Source organism: Trachemys scripta, chromosome 1 (genome assembly GCF_013100865.1).
Source record: "Trachemys scripta elegans isolate TJP31775 chromosome 1, CAS_Tse_1.0, whole genome shotgun sequence".
In the NCBI taxonomy this organism is placed as follows: Eukaryota; Metazoa; Chordata; order Testudines; family Emydidae; genus Trachemys; species Trachemys scripta.
In genome coordinates, this window is record NC_048298.1 from 144,409,178 (window position 1) to 144,425,089 (window position 15,912).

At 47.7% G+C, this 15,912-nt stretch overlaps 1 protein-coding gene across 4 annotated transcripts in view; it reads left to right on the plus strand.

Moving 5' to 3' along the window:
• Positions 1-15,912, plus strand: part of GPR156 (G protein-coupled receptor 156) — a 48,833-nt gene that overhangs the window by 2,565 nt on the left and 30,356 nt on the right. For 2 of the 4 annotated variants that reach the window (XM_034788587.1, XM_034788593.1), the window contains exon 1: positions 12,436-12,676. The exons of the other annotated variants lie outside the window; for them this stretch is intronic. The gene's annotated coding sequence lies outside the window, so the exon portion shown is untranslated. Of the gene's footprint in view, positions 1-12,435; positions 12,677-15,912 lie in introns of those variants that run through there. 4 annotated transcript variants of the gene reach the window in all.

Sequence of the window (15,912 nt, forward strand, 5' to 3'; positions counted from 1 at the left end):
GAATGCTAGGGTGCTATTGTGAGGGATCTCATGAAAACAGTAGCTCTACCTTTAAGCCTGGTTAGAGCATCCTTAGAGCACTGTTCTGCTCTGAAAAGTGACTTATCTAAAAACAACCCCTTCTTTCTCCATAGCTCTTCCTCTTGGGTGTATAGCTGCTGACTTTAATGATTAATTACATTGTATTTTTAATTAATTGTCCCCCTGCACCTGCAGTGTGAGCTAGACGCCTACTGTTTTATAAATCAAATAAATAATCAGGTTTTACTGCCTTTTACTCCTGTGAGCCCTACAGAAACAGCATAGCTAAGAGGAGAGGAGCTATAGGCTATCATTCCTTGTGCATCATTGCATAATTATTCACCATGCTCTGGTGACACCTGTACAAACTCATTGAAGGCAATGGCAATAGGTGTCACAGAGGAGGCATAATTTATCCTGCAGAATCTTTACTGCTGCAGATGGAGGTGACAAGGAAAGAGCCCAGCATGACCCTCAGATCCCAGGGTCAGTTGGCAGGGCTGATATTTAGAAGCCCCTCATTTGACTTGCAGACTGAGCACATTTGGTATGGATATCACTGAGAGACCATAAACCAGAGCCCCACAGTGCCATTTTAGAATCACTTTTCAGAGTAGACCTGCACTTTAAACACTGGGTGCTGGGTGGCGTTGGCAGCCTGTGATATACAGGAGGTCAGACTAGATGATTCCTTCTGGCCTTAAACTTTATGAATGTATGACACTCTGACTCGTCTTTGCATGGCCCATCACCATATAGCTGTGCATTGGACAAAGAATGAAGCAGCAGTAATTGAGAGCTGTGCCGAATGGCACAGAGACGAGCAACCATTCAACAGCCAAGCAAGATGAAATCTCAGAACAGTGGGAAAGGACATCACAGGGAACCTCAAATGTCTTGGAAGGTTATAGTGGAAAAATGGTTGTCCAGAGATATCAAACCTAGATTATTGAGGCATGATGAGTATATGCCAGTATGCCCCTGATATTGCATCCCAGTATGAGGATAATAGTCCACAGCATGTTGATTTAGAGCTACAGTGAACAAGTGCAAATGTCAGACTGTCATGATACAACATCATGACATGTCTTTGTCCTGCAAGACAATAGAGCACAGGTGGCTGCCCTCAGTAGCTTTGACTCTCATGAGTAGAGCATTCAGGGGTTTGCACTATGGAGAAGTTTAAATATTCATGAAAATGGAGAAGAGAGATGTCTGGTTCAGGGTCTGAATCTGCTGAAATATTCATTGTCTTCAGTGATGCTTATCTTATATTGGAGTAAGGAAGCACAAAGCAGCATGGAGTGGCTCCTCTATTGGGCAGTGGGGGCAGGTGTCAGGATGTAGAAACTATAGTTAGATATTTCAAAAGATTGGCAGGCTCATGGGGCTGGTGATAGAATAGCTCATCCTTCACTTTAGGGGACTACTTGTAATCCAGGCTGGGCTAGCAGGGTTGAAAAGTGATGATCATTTCAGGGGTGTTTGGTGATCTCTATGAAATGAGTCTGGGGGAAGGGAGCGTCAGTCCAGTTCCCAGTGGATAAGTGTCCACAAAACCACCATCACATCTGGTCCCCTAGTAGGCATTCTCAGCAAAGAAGATAAGGACTTACAGGCACAGGGACTGAAGTGAGCTGGTACCAAGAGGTCAGATGCGAGACACATTCGTGGATTGTAGAGTGTTGTGGTTTGCCCGGTTGCTGTTTGTGACTAAACAGAGGCTACAGATTTCCTTTTAAAAGTAATAAAAGGTCTAATTTCATTTCATTATTTCATTAAAATGTAAGAGGGTTGTTTCCTTCTCCCAGAGTTCCTATGCATCCATGCTAATGGTAATGTACTGATGCGTGTGCACCCTTATGCCCTCAGATTGATGGGGATAGGGTGTGCATGTGTGTGTGCATGCATGTACTTTTGTCCTCTGTTCTGTGCGCTGAAGTCAGTGTTTGGCAGTCAGATGAATTCGTCATGTGGGGCGAGGGATAGCTCAGTGGTTTGAGCATTGGCCTGCTAAACCCAGGGTTGTGAGTTCAATCCTTGAGGGGGCCACTTGGGGATCTGGGGCAAAATCAGTACTTGGTCCTGCTAAGGAAGGCAGGGGGCTGGACTCGATGACCTTTCAAGGTCCCTTCCAGTTCTAGGAGATGGGATATCTCCATTTTTTTTTTTTTTTTTTAAGTTTCCCAGCACAATGCCATAGCATTGGCACAATGTAATCTTTAATCACAACATTGTCTTTCAGCAACATACCCTGCAGTGGTGTGATGGATCATGACAAGAGGTGATTCGTGGGAGGGGCATGAAGGGAGAGGAAGGGGCGGGACCAGAGCTGGAAGAGAAGAGACTAGACGGGGCCAGAGTTTCTTCCAGCCACGCTGCCTGGGACGCTGTCCGGTGCAGCGCAGCGGCTGACTGGGAGATTGCCTGGCTGCGGCAGCAGCAGGCTGTCCCCCGTCCAGGCTTAGCTTCTGGGGACAGCGGCCGAGTGAGCTGGAGCCCCCCCCCCCCCTCCTCTGGCGTGCTCAGAGTTGGCTCCTGTCCCCAGAAGTAGTCGCTGCCCCCTCCCCAGCCAGGCTCTCTCGCAGCCAGCTATTGCTGCGCACAGAGCATGCCAGAGGGGCGGGGGGCTCCGACTCGCTCAGCTGCTGTCCCGGAAGCCAAGCCCAGGTGGGAGGCAGCCCGGCACTCTCCCAGGTAACTGCTGTGCTGCACCAGGCAGCATCCTGGAGTGGCTTCGGGGCCTGGCTGCTAGGGAGAGCAGCCGAACATCCAGGGGAGCTGGCGCAGTGGGAGGATAGAGCCCCCCCAGTATGGTGGGGAGGGGACAGGGAGAGCGCAGGGCCCCTGCACTGGGAGCGGGGTGGGGAGAAGTCACCTGGGGGAAGTCACATGTCCTCCCTTTCAGCAGGTGCCCCCAGTATGGGAGGGCACCAGTCATGGGGAGGAGCATCTTGCACACAGTGACAAAATTTGAATAATCACATTAGATCTGGGGGGTGTAGTAATCTTAGTAGGTTAGTTTGCTCTTGGTATCTCTCTTTATTGATTGAGGCCTGAAAAAAGCCAATAAGCCCCAACATTGCCCAAGTGGTATTAACCTGGGTTTGGGGGCAGTGATCACTATTCCCTTCCTCACTGCACAGGTGATTCAGCTGAAAACAGTGACATCTCGGTGGAGGTGGCTACTGCCCTCCCTGAGGTCACTGAGATCTGGTGTCATGGCCTGCAGCCTTTCAAACAAAGTTGTTGGTCAGGCCTGCTTCTTAACTGTCCAGGTTGTTTGCAGTTGAATAATCTGCAGTTCTCCCTGCCCTCAGCCATTTAGGGTCCAGCCTCTACAACAACAGTGATCCCAAGCCCCTGGTCTGAATGTTGCACTAAAAGAGGCCCCTGGACTGGGACACCAGGGGATGTTAAACCAGTGGTTCTCAACCGGGGGCTGGGGCCCCCTGGGTTGCTGCAAGCTGGTTTCAGGGGGTCTGCCAAGCATGGCTGGTGTTAGACTCACTAAGGACCAGGGCAGAAAGCTGAAGCCCCCCCATGCAGGACTGCAGCCTGGGACCCTGAGCTCCAGCACCTGGGGCTGAAGCTGAAGCATGAGCAACTTAGCTTCATGGCGCCCCTTGTGGCATGGGCCCCCAGGCAACTACCCTGCTTCCTACCCCTTAATGCCAGCTGTAGATTTTATATGGAGAAAAACAGTTGTTGTGATATAGGAGGACGATGGAGTTTTTATAGCATGCTGGGATGGGGGTGGGGCCTCAGAAAGAAACAGGTTGAGAACCTCTGTGCTAAACAACCCTTTCAGTGGAGCCGCTCTAGGTAAAATCTCTTGCTGTTTCACTTTCTGCATGTGCAGAGCCTGCCTGATACTTAGGGAAAGTGCTGTGAGCGCTGCCAAGCTTGTCGCCTGGAGCTGTGGATTATCTCAGCATGATGGGAAAAGAGAATCCAAACATGGGGGCTGCATTGTTTCCCTGTTGCTTTTGGAAGGCAGAGCTGTTTACAGTTTGTTTTCTTCATTTAGTCCATGCTGCGGACTTACACATGGCATTCAGCAATCAGCACAGGAGGGTTCACTATGGGGAGGGGTTGTTTAGATGGTATGGAATTGTTTAGAGTCAGTTACAGAGCCAAGGACTCTTGTTCTCTCCATCCAATAAATTCTTGTCATGTCATTAGCAGCTTCAGTGAGTCTTTGTGCCAAATCTCCTTTTACTGTAAATTTTGTTTCCCCGTTTTTCTTTCTTTGGGAATCTATCCATCTGTCTCTGTGTATTTCTGATGTGCCTATCACTGTACTGCCAATAGGATTAGGCAAATATCCTGCAAGGTGCAAAGAGCTCTTAACTCTGTAGTGGGGGATTTGGGTGCTTAACGCCTTGTAGAATTATCCTCATGGCTCAGAAAATCTGAGTGCTTTTTTTGGTGCATATAAATATCCTTTGTTGCTGAATATAAACAGTAGATCATGGAGTTAAAGGGCCTGGACTATCTATATCTATCTAGGTTTTATACATCCTAGAACTTAATAATAGTGATAGTTTTATATTTTAATGCTAATGAAACTATGATCACTTTTTTACATTAATACCTTTTGCTGCAGTGAGTGAAGCCAAACACAGCTGGGCTTCCTTCACTCTGAAAGTCAGGAAGTGAAATTGGCGAAAAATAGAATGAAATTGACCAGCCTGCTTTCACTCTCCCAAGGTAAATAAAATGCAAAGAACAAACAAGCAGCATCAGTGGCAAGAAATTTGATTTAAAAAAAAAATAATTGTTTTAATAAACTTGGGTATTAGCAGCAAAATGGATAAGACTATTTATGTGGAAATATTTCCCCACCAGAGGGTAACTCAGTGACGTCCCCTCACTGCATTTCTTATAAAGTCAGAGTGAAGTGTTTGCAGGGAATGAGACCTCTCCAGTGTTGCCAACTCTTAGGATATCTAGTGATTTTTTTTCCCCCTTACAGTCTCCGCTCCTGGAATCATGGAGATTCTGAGCTTACATTTTTTTTAAAAACGAAAGCTCAGAAAGTGGTTGTGGAGAAAAGCTTGAAAACATTAACCTTGAAGGTTTAAATACCAGAAGGCAAACTTAAAAAAACCCCTATAATGTATTATTTAAAAACACATCTCATGACTTTTAAGTCAGTCTCATGGTTGTTGCGGGCCTTGACTCATGACTTGTGAGTGATTGGCAATACTGCTGTGGATCATGGGAATCAAAAGAGAAAGGATCCCTCTGAGTTTGTTGTGATTTTCACCAGATCAAAAACCCAGTGAAAAACCTGAACCCTGGCCTGAAGGTTTTATTAAATAAAATGTAAAACCCATACTCTTGTGATTCCTTTGTAGGCATAGTTACTGCCACCTTCCATTGTTCTGTACTGTTTCCTTAGACATTACTACACTCTTTCCAATTTACTTGCTTTTTTAGCATCCAATTACAAAGCTTTAACTAAATCAGTCTTTAAATTTAAAACTTGTTTGATGCTGACCTAGCTGGACAGGAATGCAGGTCTTTTAAAAATTGACACAATTCTGAATTCAGCTGTTCACGCTTCTGAGATTTTACATCCTCAGTTTTCCACGTTTTGACTCATTGAACTGTGACACAGCCTTCTTCACAAACACAAATCAAATCTGGATCTTCTATTTTAAATGCTAAAAAAAAGAAAAGAGCACGGAACCAGCCAGAATTCAGGCTTTTTTGTCTTGTCTGGACTCTTGTATTTTGTATCAGTTTCATAACTTTTTCAAATAGTTTTTTTTTATTTTTGCCTCTTTATGTGGTTCCACAATATAATTACAGATTGGTCCTGGATTTTGGGTGGTTTTAAAGGCAAAAGGAGACTGCTCTTTAATGAAGTTGAGAGCTTTAAGAGAGCCTGGAACAGGGATTTAAATGATCATTGCAGCTGTTCTTTGAGGAGAATGAGGGCTCTGAAAAGGTCGTCTTTGCTGAATCTTCATATTCATCATAGTTTTGTTCTTCTACTTTGGTAGACAAAGTTTCGTTCAATGACGCCTTTGATCTTGAAGAATCCGAAGAGATATTTCTGGCAGATTTCATGAGACAAGTATGAATCTTTTCTATTTTACATTTATGAACTTTTACATTAGAAGAATTTGGTGTTCATTATTTCAGGCCAGTTAGTCACTTGTTTCCCATCAATTTAAGGCACGCTGAATTAGATAAATTCCGACACTGATGTTTGGTAATAACTAAATGCTAATAATTCATTTGCTATATTGATCAGCAGCTTTCACATGTACTACAGTTAGTATGAGAAACAGCAGTCTAGTGAATTCAACACTCTGAAGACTGAGGAAAAACAAAGAAAGAAAAGTGAGCTAACCACTTTTAGTATAAAACTTACATTATCAGATGCCCTGACCATCTTCCTGAACTGTCTAGATGCTAGTTGGCTGAGCCCTCCTAACAATTTGTGACTCCTCTCACAAAATCCAATGCTTGTTGAATCCAGCCACAAGCTACACCCCTCTCCCCAACCAGTCATGACTTCACTCGTTTCCCTTCTCCTCTAGCTTATTGTTTCCTAACAAGCCTAATGGTCAAGCTTTTTGGTTATGCCCTTCTCGTCACTTTCTGAGAACTTCTTAGAAGCTGAAGCGCTTAAGCGAAGATGCTACTACACCAATGGGAAAGCTTCTCTTGTCAGCACAGTTAGCTACTGCCTCTCGGGGAGGTGGATTATGTCGATGGGAGAAGCCTTCCTGTTGACATAGCTCTGTCTACATGGGGGGGGTTAGGTTGGTATAACTACATCGCTCAGGGGTGTGGATTTTTCATACCCCTGAGCAACATAGTTATACCGATATAGGTCTGTAGTGTAGACCTGGCCTGAAATTGGAGGCTATGGGTTTCTAGTATCAAAACCCTTTCAGCTATATTCATGTAAATATGTCAAAGTGACAGAAGCCCAGAAAAGGAGGGGGGAAGACAACTCACAAACAATCAACGTGCTTCAGTTTTGTGTCAGTGTGATGGGGTCTGACTCACCTCTGCGGCACCCCCTGCTGGATGTCCCAGGACCACAGCGTCTTCTTCATGACACAGCCCTCTGGCAATGCTGTGCTCTGTGCTCCCCACTTCTGTAGGCGCAGCAGTCCACTGTCCAGCCACTTCCCCAGTGGTGAGTGGGGGCAGGGGGGACCCACGTCTGCCCACTACTCCAGGTCCTGACCCAGAGACCCTGTAGATGGCAGCCACATGCTGAATCCCCTCCAACCCCTTAGTCTACTTCCCTGGGCCACTTCCTGGCAGCTCCAGCACCTTCTTTGCCCTTGTCTCAGGGCCTCAGTCTGCCAGTAGTCAGCTGGGAGCTCACTCTCACTCCCCTGATCCTGCCCAGCACTGCTCTGTGACCGTGCAGCTCCTGCAAGGCAGCCAGTTCTCCCTCCTCAAACTCCAGGGAGTGACTGAAGCTGCTCTGCAGCCCTTCTTATATGGGCCAGCCAGCTCTGATTGGCTGCTTCTCCCAGCCCCTCTCTAATTGTCTGTCTCCTGCACAGCCTCCATAGGGCTCTGTTAATCCCTTGTGGGATCCCATCATAGTTCCCCTCAGAAAACACAGATACCTGCACATAAACCTAACCTACCATTGTTAATCTGACACATTGCAGCATTAGTTCAACACCGACTTGAAGGAAGGGCGCCACCTGTTACGTCACAACCACCACTTCCTGCAACGCTCTGGGGCTTCTCATTGACCTGCCAGCCCTGTTTTGTGTATGAGAGCTGATAAGATGGTCGCCTGAGCTTCCTGATTGGAGCCGAGTGCAGCAATGAACTGCAAGCGTCAATGCACCAGCCCTAATTATTACTGCGGAGTGATGTGATTTGCACTGCAACACTGGCCATTGCATAGCAAAGGCATCGGAGCCTTCCCAAACGGGGGGGGGGGAGGGAGGCAGGTGCCCCTATCCCCGAGGCCCTGTCCTCCTCTTTCCCCCTGGAGACCCCGCCCCTGGCTAAGCCAGAAGTCGGAGTGGGGCCGGGGAGCCTGCACCCGGGGTGAGGCCAAAAGCAAACCCCCTCCCTGTGTCCCTGCCCCTCAGGCCCCCGCCCAAGGCAGGTGGAGGGACCCAGGCTCCCCACAGCTGCCCACACAGCGCTCCCCACAGCTGCCCACACAGCTCTCCCCAACCTGGCTCTGGTTCTGGGAGGAGCCTTGGAGCCATCACCCGGTCATGATAAGAGCCACACGGGCAGCTGTGGAGAGCTGTGACATGGACCCTTCACCTGCCTGCGGTGCAGGGGGTCCGGCAAGAGCAGCCCCCGGCCCTGGGCCCCCCACTCAGGGCAGGTGGAGGGACCCAGACTTCCCACAGCTGCCCGCGCTGCTCTTCCCATGGCCAGACTGTGGCTCTGAGGCTCCCCTCCCAGCCAGAGCTGGGTCGGGAAGAGCCCCGCAGGCAGCTGTGAGGAGCTGGCACGGAGTCGCAGACCTTCCACCTCTACCTGCCCTGGGCTGGGCAGGGGCACGGCCCAGGGGCTGCTCTCAGCCCCCCTGCATTGCAGGCAGGTGGAGGGTTTGCATGGCCCACACCAGCTGCTGGCCTGGCCAGGGGGATGGGGCTGGGGCCGCCGTGGGGAAAAGTGGATGGACTATGGTCCCCGCCCCACCCCTGTTCCGGCACCACTGTCACATAGAGTTCTGCTGCTGGGGACTGCCATGTTGGACTTCTCATTGGGGCCTTAAAGAAGCCATCATCTCCTGTTCGCCTGGCAGCTTTCTGAAGCTTGATTGATGCTCCTTGCTTTCCTGGGCTTCTGTGAAAGGGAGTAGTGTGATTTCCACAAGCTCTAATTAGAGGAGGGAGAGCAAATGAGATGGTTGTTGCCTTTTGGCAATATTCACATGAGCACTTTATTGCATACTAATGAATGCTAATTGTCGTTGATGACCAGTTTTTATGGAAACAGCACTGAATCCATTTGCATAATAGCATGAAAGTGTTTTTGAGAGGCTAGGACCTTGGAAAGTTTGAAGAATCCCCTTCTCCTGCGAAGGGGCATCAGCGCACTGGAACGCAAAGCCTGCTTTGAACTTTGCTTCCTGGGCAAAGGCTCTGATTCCCTGCCAGCTCTCCATGTTATGCCTGAAGCAGAACTCTTGCTAGATCTCTGGGCTTCCACACTTTTTTTTTTTTTAAATTGGAAGCTCCCTTTTAGATTCATGGATTCTAAGGGATCATTGTGATAATCTAGTTTGACCTCCCGTGTAGCACAGAACTCCCCCCAAATAATTCCTAGAGCAGATCTTTTAGAAAAACATCCAATTTGATTTAAAAATTGTCAGTGATGGAGAATCCCCCACACCTGGCTGGATGGGTACATGGGTGTCCTTTCCCCCATTCCCTCTAGCCCTGCATCCTGTGTGAGAGGAGTTCCTTTGTTGAGAATTTCTCAGATATTATTTTGTATTCAGTTGCTAACAAACAGCATGGCCCACATGTGCCACTCTGGGCAGGGCTTGCGTGGGCAGGGGAAGTGTACAGAGAGCCTCCCTCTCTTTCTGCACTGTCACAGTCAGAGTCCCTGTGCTAGGGAGAATCCCAGATGCCTGGAGAGTTCAGGGATGGTGGGGCTCTGCACAGGTCCCTATAAAGGGCAAGGAGTAAAGCATACAACGCGGTCCTCTTTGGACGGGTTGGATCACAGAAACCCCCTTGGGAGCTGCCACCCGATGTGCAAAGACTACCCCTGCTTCTGTTTTCCCTGCCAGCTCAGGACTCCAGCACCCTGTCTTGCTGAGCCAGACACTCCCGTCTGGCTCCAGACACAGACCCAGGGTCTGAATCACTTGTCCCAAAGCTGCAAGTTTACCTGAAAACAGCTCGCAGTAGCGTGCTTGTCTTTAGCACTCAGATGCCCAACTCCCAATGGGGTCTAAACCCAGATAAATCCGTTTTACCCTGCATAAAGTTTAAAGTTTATGCAGGGCAAACTCATAAATTGTTCGCCCTCTATAACACTGATAGAGAGATATGCACAGTTGTTTGCTCCCCCAGGTATTAATACATACTCTGAGTAAATTACTAAATAAAAAGCGATTTTATTAAATACAGACAGTAGGATTTAAGTGGTTCAAGGTAGTAACAGACAGAACAAAGTAAGTCACCAAGCAAAATAAAATAAAATGCGCAAATCTATGCCTAATCAAACTAAATACAGATAATCTCACCCTCAGAGATGTTTCTTTGTGTGAGGTTCACCTTGTTGGAAGAAATTTGGTCTTAGAATAAAGATGTGAGCATATGGGATTCATGGTGCAACCTTTGCTTTCCTTGCTGATAGAAGCTCATGGCCATCTGTTATTAGGTGTGCAAGGCTACTGGGGTGATCCCTTTGGGGGAAGTCACAGAGCTAACTTATTTCCTTTCTAAAGAGCTTGGCCCTTTCACTTGGGCCAGGCCGTACTCTACTAGTGGCCCAAATTGTACCCCAACCAGGGAAATCCCAACCCTCTGTGCAGGAACTCCATGAGCTTCTTTAGAGTTTCCTATGAACTTCTTCATGGTGGGGTGGGATGGGGTTTGCCTCTCTGTGGAAGAAACAGGGCTTTGGCCTCCAGATCATACAGATCTTCTGATATATGAAAGTACTTGTGTCTGGGAGATTTGGTAGGGACCAGTGCCACCCATGCAGCAGTCCTGTATTTGCACCAGCTCCAGAGTCCTGTGCCTGCTTTCTCTGGCTCCCTGTCCATGTGGCTCCAGTGACCTTCTCATGGGCAGGGAGAAATCCATACACACAGTGGGAGAATGACCAGGCATGCTCTGGGCTATTAATATTACACGGATCATTTGCCATGGGTGTGCCTATCTCTCTGTAGCTCTCTGCATTCTGATACCATGTCTGTGGGCTCTGGCACACTGTGCATTGGTTAGATTAAATCCAAACCAAACTTTTCCTGCAACAATATCCCTTTTTATTTGTTCAACCTGTCATCTGTGCACTGGATTATAAAATTCTACATTGATTTACATAAAAAAACCCTCAATGACTGACTCTGGGATATATAAGTGGGAGTTGCTGCAGTGATCTGAAGTCAAAGTAGCAATGGTTTGGGTGCTCTGATCTATCTTGTCACCCAGGTAAGCTTGCCAGTGTGATAGACAGTCTCTTACACCAAAAAATCACAACAATATTCAGGTTACTCCCAGTCCCAAAGGACTAATCACTTACCCCAGGTCAGTTGCATCTTAGATCTCTCCCCAAAGACAATGCTTGTAGCTGATCCTATAACTATCTAAAGATTTATTATATTGGAAAAGGAAATGAGAGTTATTTACAAGATTAAAGGCGGCAAACATAGATACACGCAAATGAGTTCCAATCTTAGGTTTAAAAAAATAATAGAAGATTCTATAATAAGATTCTCTCTGTCCTTTAGGGCTAACCCAGGCCAAGCGCTGGGGATCTTTTGCTTATGTTTAGTAATCCTTGCCCCTCAGATTTGAAGCAGCATAAAAGATTCACTTCCTCCTTGTCAGAGTTTTTTATTCCTTGCCCTCTTCTGCTTTGAGTTGCCAGTTCAGCTGTTGAGAGCAATTTACTTGCACAGCTCCTCTTCCTGGGGTGGGTGGGGGCAATCAACAAAGTCTCTTGTCCTCTGAAGTTTCACAATGGTTCGTCTGGTGCTGATGGGCCTCCCTTGTTTGGGCGGAAGATAACATCTCCTGTTGGAAACTGGTATTTTGCACTTGCTAATGCTTCTCTCCTGTCTGGTGATTTACAGTTACAGAGCAAACCTCTTACATATTACCTTATACATGGGCGGCAGGTATCGTAGGCATGGGAAGGCTCTGCCTTCCCAAACAGCCTGATGTGTTCCCGCCCATGCTCCACTCCCAGGCCCCATCCTGCCTGCTGTAAGGTTGTTTCCTTTGTGCCAAAGACTGGGGCAGGTAGGTTGGGGGTCACGCCACGCCACCCATCCTCCTGGTGCTGGGGCTGGAGCTGGCAGCTCGGCTGGGGGGCGCCTTCAAGGGTGAGGGGGCCGGCCTGCTGGGGTTTCGGGAGGCTGGGGCCATGCTGTCCAGCACTCTGGGACCAAGGGGGCTGGGGCTGTGCTGTTTGGTACTCTGGGGCCGGGGGGGCTAGGGCCGCCATGCCTGGCACTCCAGGGGGGTGGGGAGGGGCTGGTGGCGCTAGCCTGGGACAGTGCCAGTGGCCACAGGGGGAGGGGGTGGACTGGGGGCACTGGGCAGGGGCCTGCTGCCACAGTGGGGGCTGGGCTTCGGTGGGCATGGAAGGGGCGGGGCCTCGGGTGGAAGGGGTGGGGCTGGGGCTAGCCTCCCCAAGCCAGGGGTTCACCCACTGCCCATGACCTTATACCATGGGATACAGATGTTATAATGCATGCAGCAACTCACGCACATTTCATAAAAGTTTAACACATTCTTATAATAATTCTAATACCTTTTTTAACAATATTAACCCACAGGTGAGCCAGACGGCTTCCAGCTATGTACTGATCAGTGTTCAGTTGAGACTTAGGGGTCTTGGCATGAGCTGTCACCTGGTCTGCCACACCACAGCTGGATTCTTGAAAGAGCAGAATTGTGTTGGTATTTGGATTGGGATATCTCAGAAGGAAAAAAAATACAGTCCTGTGGTAAGCCAAGCAGTTGTAAATCCTGTATATAGTTGGAAACTGATCACGAATAAAGAACACGGGTGTTGCACCAGACTGAAGTATCCCTGATTCATGGAGGAGAGGGACCAAGGGGCCGAATCTGGAGGGGCGCTGTGGGTACCTTGTTACACACATGTACAATTTTTTTGCATAAGCTTTTTAATAATAGGCTCATATAGGACAACTACTGAAACAGTAGCTTCTTTTTTCACTAAAGAGGTAGCCCTCCTGCTTTTTGGATGCAGAGGTGTGGGGCTCAGTTCCATGCTGGAATGGATACTTCACAAATACAGATAATCCTGTGGAGATGATGTAAATCAGAGTCTACACCAATTACACGGAGAACCTGCCCTTAGGTTCTGTGGCAATATGAGCCTTGATCATCTAAAATGAAACTTAATAATTGTAAGTCAAATCATGAGACCCTTTTTCAGTTTTCACCCAGTTCTTCCTTACACATTGAAGTCCATAAGAGTTTGGCCTGAGGAAGGATCCCAGAATCTGGCCATATTTCTGACCAAAGGGAATTAATTTTTATATCAGGAAAGCTAGCAATGCAGTGGAGAAAACAAAGGAATGTCATGAAGGAAAGATCGTGCACATGCCAATGTACCTGATTTGCATTTAGGCTACAGTCGTGAAGTTACGTAGCTGTTAAACAGCAGCTAGGAGAAAAGTCTGAATGTTGCACTCACCTAATCTATTGTTATGAGCAAATAAATAATGGTCTACCACCCTTCTGTCCCTCTTCTACAACTGCTAACTACACTGGACTCACTTCTGGTTGTGTAGCGGAAGCCAATTAAAAATGTTGCCCATGCTAATTGAATAAGGATGCTTGAATAGAAGTATGACCTCATGTCTAAAATGGTAATGAGGGCTGTTAAACCCAACAAAGAATCAAAGAGAAAATAGAAACTAAGGTGATGAGGAGAACCATTGCAGAGTGACATGATATAATACCCGGCAGCCAGAGTGCTGCGAGAGAGGAAAAATGTAGAGATGTTAGACTTTTAATCCTACTTAATAAATAGACTGGTCCAGTGTCGATAGCTAAACTGTCACTCAGACCCCCATTCAGAAAAGCACTTAAGCATATTCATAGGTCCATAGATTCCAAAGCCAGAAGGGACCATTGTGATCATCTAATCTGACTTCCTGTATAACACAGGCCATAAACTTCCCTCAAATAATTCTCAGAGCAGATCTTTTAATAAAACATCCAATCTCGATTTAAAAATTAGCAGTGATGGTGAATCCACCACAACCCTGGGTAATTGTTCCAATGGCTAATTAAATCTCTGCTAAATTTTACGCCTTATTTCCAGACTGAAATTATGTTTAATTTAAGCATACAAGTAATCTCTTCCTTGTTAAACAAAGCACTTAAGACCATACTTAAATTGCATTAAATTTCAGGTGATTGTGTTGCTGCTTGTGTTCTTTCTTTATTTAATGAATTTGTTATGTGCTGGAATGAGCTGAATCCCCAAGAAGTCAGCTGCAGGCCGCACGGAGGGATCCAGTGTAGTTTTGCCCTGGAATTCTTCTGCTGCTAAATAATGAGATCATGGCTGAAAGCAGTCAGTTCATGATACTGCATAGATTGTGACCATGCACATGGAAACTGAAGGGTACTTTCACTGGAGAGCCCCCTCTTCTGCATGGGAGCAAGAAGAGTCATGTGACAGGGTTAGCATGGCAACCCCAAACCTCTGAATCTGAGCAGGGATGAACCCCTGCAGAAGGGCCCTCTCTGGTGTGCTTGTTCAAGCCAGTGGTAAGACCTCATTTGAAATACTGCATACAATTCTAGTCACCCATGTTTGAATTTAAATTGGAATAGATGCAGAGAAGAGCTATTTGGGTAATCAGGAGAATGGAGGGCCTTTCTTATGAGAGGAGACTGGAAGAGTTTGGCTTGTTTAGACTAGCAAAAAGAAGCCTAAGAGGGGATATGACTGTGCTCTATAAATACATTAGATGTAAATATTATGGAGGGTGAGGTGCTATTTAAGCTAACCGACAATGTTGGTACCAAAAAAATGGGTATAGGCTGGCCATGAACAAATTTAGGCTGGAAATTTAAAGGTTTCTAACAGAGGGGTGGAGTTGTGACAGCAAATGACAAAATTTGTTTTAAGAGAGAGCTGGACACATTTGGGAGAGCAGTTGTATACCAGGGTTGCTTGTGATGGTGTGGAGGGAACAGGGCCCAACAGCCCAGGACTCACTTCTGGTTTATGGCCTGTGCCCCTAAGTGTCATGCTTCAGGGGTTCAGCTGGCTGCTGGCAGGGGGTTGTTTTTCCCCAATATATTCTGAGGGTTGAGTTTTTTAATATATTCTTCCTCAGAAGGATCAGGGATGACGATGGCTGGAGATGGGACACTGGGCAGGGCGGCAAGGGCTCTGAGATGGCACCGAGTATTCTCTCTTTCTATTCTCAATCTCATGCTTGGCTGGCTGGTTCTTGCTCACATGCTCAGGGTCTAACCGATCGCCATATGTGGGGTCAGGAAGGAATTTCCTCCCAGATCAGACTAGCAGTGACCTTGGCGGGTTTTCACCTTCCTCTGCATTGTGTGGGTGTGGTCACTTGCCAGGATTATCTGAGTCTATCTGACTTAATCATTTCCCTGCCATTTCAGGGGTATTGGGCACTGGTACACCTTGGTCCCTCCTATTCTCTACCTGAAGCCCATAATAGTCTAGTCTCCCATGGATCTTATTTTCTTTGGTCTCATTTCCATTGTTGGGTTTAGTGATGGGTGCTGGGTGGTGCTGGTGGCCTGTGATATACTGGATGTCAGCGCAGGTGACCTAGTAGTCCCTTCCGGCCTTCAACTCCATGACTCTGTTCTTTCCCTCCTTCTGCGCCAGAGTGAAATCCTCCAGGGGATTCCCCTCTTGCAAGTGCTCCGGGTGGCACAGCCGCAGCACCCCCAGCTCCAGAGGTCCGGGCAGTGCGTGCTCCTGTGCAGCCAGCCCCAGAGCACCGCGTGGTGCTGTCTGAGCACCAGGCGGGCAGCACTGCTCCACCACCAGCCGCCCCCAGTCCCTGCGGGAGGCAGGCCAGCCAGCCAGCCCCAGCCAGCCTGGGCCAGTCAGGGCAGAGCGCTGGGAACTGCAGGAGGGGGCCTGGCCTAGGGGCGGAGTGTGGGCAGGGCCGCAGTAGGCTGTTTGGGGAGGCACAGCCTCCCCTACCTATGATAC